This window comes from Anopheles funestus (genome assembly GCF_943734845.2).
Source record: "Anopheles funestus chromosome X unlocalized genomic scaffold, idAnoFuneDA-416_04 X_unloc_68, whole genome shotgun sequence".
NCBI lineage: Eukaryota > Metazoa > Arthropoda > Insecta > Diptera > Culicidae > Anopheles > Anopheles funestus.
Window position 1 is genome coordinate 45,001 of NW_026045196.1, and position 5,918 is coordinate 50,918.

Here is a 5,918-nt window from a genome sequence, read left to right on the forward strand (position 1 = left end):
CGAGCTATTGAGTATTGGGCCTGCATACTCGCTCATCCGTATCCTTTGCGTACCGCCCCATGGCCCCGTCCTTAGAGTTAATGACTAGTAGGCTTAACTCTTTGTATGTCTGCACCACAGTTCCCGTTCGTTCCGTGCCGTGGCCGGATACGTATTGCACATCGGTATACCTGTCGCTACTCAGGCAACTCGTGTGCGTGGATTGGATCGAGCTCATGGGGTGTGTAGAGATTCCATGTTATAATTGCAAGTCCATATCCACTTTATAGGTTAAAGTCATAAGTTGTGATTGCACAACCATACTTCATAAGAGTTTAATAACTCTTCAACTAACTTTCGTTCTGGTGTCTTGGTATCAAATCGCATAAGACACAAGATTCTACTGGCCAAATAGAATCTAGCACATTGGTTAACCTGGCGCCGCAGTCAACTCATGTGCTTGGATCGGATCGAGCTATTGAGTATTGGGCCTGCATACTCGCTCATCCGTATCCTTTGCGTACCGCCCCATGGCCCCGTCCTTAGAGTTAATGACTAATAGGCTTAACTCTTTGTATGTCTGCACCACAGTTCCCGTTCGTTCCGTGCCGTGGCCGGATACGTATTGCACAACAGTAGATACCATCACCTGACGTATCTAACACACCACTATTGTAACTCGTCGTCGAAGGACCTTTCAAGTGCCTGATGGCCAGGGGAGCTCTTACACGGCACGGAGACACAGTGATGCTCGCCCATCACAGTGTACAACGATCGAGTTTGCTTAAGTGTCTGGGTACCTACACACCAGACACAATGCAATGGCCACGGATCCACACAAGGCACATCACATGCAGAAAGCTTCACCAGATTATGACACATACCACACTCTTGTAACTCGTCGTCGAAGGGGCGTTCAAAGTGCCTTACGGCTAGGGGAGATCTAGCACGGCACGGAGACACAGTGATGGTTGCCCATCAAAGTGTACAACGATCGAGTTTGCTTTCCGCGCAAGCGTTCTAAGTGTCTGGGTACCTACACACCAGACACAATGCAATGGCCACGGATCCACACAAGGCACATCACATGCAGAAAGCTTCACCAGATTCTGACACATACCACACTCTTGTAACTCGTCGTCGAAGGGGCGTTCAAAGTGCCTTACGGCTAGGGGGGATCTAGCACGGCACGGAGACACAGTGATGGTCACCCATCAAAGTGTACAACGATCGAGTTTGCTTTCCGCGCAAGCGTTCTAAGTGTCTGGGTATCTAAGCACCAGACACAATGCAATGGCCACGGATCCACACAAGGCACATCACATGCAGAAAGCTTCACCAGATTCTGACACATACCACACACATGCAACTCGTCGTCGAAGGGGCGTTCAAGTGCCTTACGGCTAGGGGAGATCTAGCTCGGCACGGAGACACAGTGATGGTCACCCATCAAAGTGTACAACGAACGAGTTGGCTTTCAACAAATTCTGACACATAGCAAGCGAGCGACCGAGCTACACCGAAGGCAGCCCATGGTTGGTCACTCGCGGACGATCATCAGTAATGATCCTTCCGCAGGTTCACCTACGGAAACCTTGTTACGACTTTTACTTCCTCTAAATCATCAAGTTCGGTCAACTTCAGCCATGCCAGCTGCAGCTCACGAAGGAACCGCGGAAGGTAAGCCTCCAGAAACCTCACTAAATAATCCATCGGTAGTAGCGACGGGCGGTGTGTACAAAGGGCAGGGACGTAATCAGCACTAGCTAATGACTAGTGCTTACTAGAAATTCCAGGTTCATGGGGACCGTTGCAGTCCCCAATCCCGACTAGATGGGCATTTTAGTGATTTCCCGTTCCTCTCGGAATGGGGGCGCCTATTGGCGAGAACACGCTGCGACCCACATTGTAGCACGCGTGCAGCCCAGAACATCTAAGGGCATCACGGACCTGTTATCGCTCATTCTCAGCTTGCTAAACACAAGTTGTCCCGCTAAGCAGGGCAAACGTAGCCGACGACCGCCCGTGAAGGCGCCGCCCGGCTGTAACGTCAGGTGCGCCCGGAGGCGCACTGCTGACAGCGTTCTAGTTAGCATGTTTGAGTCACGTTCGTTATCGGAATTAACCAGACAAATCATTCCACGAACTAAGAACGGCCATGCACCACTACCCTTAAATTTGAGAAAGAGCTATCAATCTGTCTTACCTCGATAAGTTTGGACCTGGTAAATTTTCCCGTGTTGAGTCAAATTAAGCCGCAAGCTCCACTTCTTGTGGTGCCCTTCCGTCAATTCCTTTAAGTTTCAACTTTGCAACCATACTTCCCCCGGAACCCGATTTTGGTTTCCCGGAAGCGACTGAGAGCACCGAATAGGGGTAGCGTCTCCCAATTGCTAATTGGCATCGTTTACGGTTAGAACTAGGGCGGTATCTAATCGCCTTCGATCCTCTAACTTTCGTTCTTGATTAAAGAAAGCATCCATGGCAAACGCTTTCGCTTCAGTTGGTCCTACGACGGTCTACGAATTTCACCTCTCGCGCCGTAATACCAATGCCCCCAACTACTTCTGTTAATCATTACCTCTAGGTTTCTGACAAACCAACGAAATCGTATAAACCGAGGTCATATTCCATTATTCCATGCAAGATTATTCTCGGCCAACGCCAACCCCACGGGGGGGCCGGACGCTTTGTCTTAGCCTGCTTTGAGCACTCTAATTTGTTCAAGGTAAATGTGAGTATCTTGAGCACCATGAGGAGCCCGTGCCGGAGTTAACCGGTAGCACGGTACTCGTTCACAGAGTAACGCCCAAGTACACCATTGTGAGTCGCAGCCGTGAGCGCGCGCACGAACGGCCCCGGCGTGTAACCGGGCGCCCGTGGCGGTCACGTGTCTGGACGGGCAATCAACTTCGAACGTTTTAACCGCAACAACTTTAATATACGCTAGTGGAGCTGGAATTACCGCGGCTGCTGGCACCAGACTTGCCCTCCACTTGATCCTTGTTGAAGGATTTATACTCAACTCATTCCAATTATGGACCATCGTTAGAGAGGTCCATATTGTTATTTCTCGTCACTACCTCCCCGTACTGGGATTGGGTAATTTACGCGCCTGCTGCCTTCCTTGGATGTGGTAGCCATTTCTCAGGCTCCCTCTCCGGAATCGAACCCTGATTCCCCGTTACCCGTCGCAACCATGGTAGTCCTCTACACTACCATCAATAGTTGATAGGGCAGACATTTGAAAGATCTGTCGTCAGTCGACAAGCGACCATACGATCTGCGTCCTTATCCAGACTTCAACTCAAGCCGCCCGGAGGCGATTGGTTTAACTAATAAGTGCACCAGTTCAGCTACCCGCGAGGGCAACAGTCCCGGCATGTTGCATGTATTAGCTCTGGATTTTCCACAGTTATCCAAGTAACTAGTGGTAGGATGATCTTGTGAATTATAGCTGTTATACTGAGCCTTATGCGGTTTCACATTCATTTATGTTTGTACTTAGACATGCATGGCTTAACCTTTGAGACAAGCGTATATTACTGGTAGGATCAACCAGAATTCGTTCCACTACAGACACACACTCGCTTAGTGGGAAATAAATTTCCACACAACTCTCTCTCTCTAGAACCATATGGAATGGCTCTTTGGTGTTGGGTAAGGCACCAATTTGTTGGGGTGTAACGGTCACCACCAACTTTAAGTTTGTTAGGGCACAACGGAAACCACTAACTAAACTTTAGGAAACTAAATTTCCTCACACATTATCTCTCACCATATTAGCACTAGGTGCTATCCACGATTGTACAACGTTTCAACTCTTGAATCGACCGTAGGGCCGCGGAATTGCTTCCGGGCCCCTATTCTCGCTATTAATTGTTCATCTCTTTCAATACATCGAGTTCGTTCCATTGGGTAGTTCGCATGGCGAACGTTTTGATGCAGCCCCCTGGGGGACCACGGCACTTTACACCGGGTATGGTGTATGCGCAACCTACAGATAACAATAAACCCCTTATGCGTGTGTAAACCGATGTTGGGCTGCTCAACATCTTTCATGGTTACATCACTTGCACCAGAACCCACGGTGCCGATTTGGTAATATGTTGTACATTTACTCTCAAGATGTACGCTTCGGCCCCTTATTCAGGGGCTCAAGCTATTACCAGCAAGAACAATCCTCATCCAGACTTGAACTCGAAACACCCGCAGGCGAACGGTTTAACTAATAAGTGCACCAGTCTTGAATCCATGCGTCGGTGGAAACAATGCCGGCGTGTTGCATGTATTAGCTCTGAACTTAGCGAGTGATTGCCTTGCAGCTGTCATACTGAGCGTAGAGCGTGATTATCGCTCACTTGAACCATGTTGAATGGCTCTTTGGTGTAGGGTAAGGCACCAATTTGTTGGGGCGTAACGGTCACCACCAACTTAAGACTTGCTTATAGGCATTTCAACGTTTTCAACTCTTAAATCGACCGTGTTTCATTATCATCTCTTCTTCTTATTAAATGCATCGAGTTCGTTCCATTGGGTAGTTCGCGTGGCGAACGGTTTGATGCAGCCCCCCGGGGGGGACCACGGCACTTTACACCGGGCATGGTGTATGCGCAACCTACAGATCACCAATATATTTGTGATCGATAATGCACACTTCTTACACGACTGACCAGTCGACAGCGCTGCCTTCCTTTTATGCGTGTGTAAACCGATGTTGGGCTGCTCAACATCTTTCACGGTTACATCACTTGCACCCGAACCCATGGTGCCGATTTGGTAATATGTTGTACATGGTCTCAAGATGTACGCTTCGACCCCTTATTCAGGGGCTCAAGCTATTACCAGCAAGATCAATCCTCATCCAGACTTGAACTCGAAACACCCGGAGGCGAACGGTTTAACTAATAAGTGCACCAGTCTTGAATCCATGCGTCGGTGGAAACAATGCCGGCATGTTGCATGTATTAGCTCTGAACATAGCGAGTGATTGCCTTGTAGCTGTCGAACTGAGCGTAGAATGTGATTATCGCTCACTTGAAAGGGTCAAGCCCTTTCGAGTCGTCCGGTTTTTACGCCAGACGACTCGGTTCACCATCTTTCGGGAAGGGACCGTCTCGGTCGCAAGCTGCTCCGGTCCCCAAACAACCTGCGACAAATGATAGGAAATGCCGACATCAATACGTGTTCAGTTTGGTTTATCGCTCATAGGTCTTTTTGACCATCGATCCCTGATTATAACTCTCAATTAAACAGTCAGGAGAGTAAGGCATGCCCATCGATATCTCATCGACAGGCGATACCGCAAGAACGGCCAACGACACATCAGGTGATCGATTATTGCTACGACTTTTGCTTAATCGTTTCCACTCCTTGGAGAAAGAAACCCCCGGGGACCGTCTCGGCCGCAAGCTGCTCCGGTCCCTAAACAACCTGCGGCATCAAATGATAGGAAAAGCCGACATCAATACGTGTTCAGTTTGGTTTATCGCTCATTGGTCTGTTTGACCATCGATCCCTGATTAATACTCTCAATTAGAAGGTCGGTAGAGTAAGGCATGCCCATCGATATCTCATCGACAGGCGATACCGCATGAACGGCCAACGACACATCAGAGGATCGTATCTTGCTACAACTCTTGCTTAATAGTTTCCACTCCTTGGAGAAAGAAACCCCCGGGGACCGTCTCGGCCGCAAGTTGCTCCGGTCCCTAAACAACCTGCGGCATCAAATGATAGGAAAAGCCGACATCAATACGTGTTCAGTTTGGTTTATCGCTCATAGGTCTGTTTGACCATCGATCCTAGAATTCAACTTTCGAGTAAGGCATGCCCGTCGATATCTCATCGATAGGCGATACCGGTAGAACGGCCAACGACACACATCTAGGATCGCATTTACTCTTCCTTGGATGGATAACCAATACCCTAGGACCGTT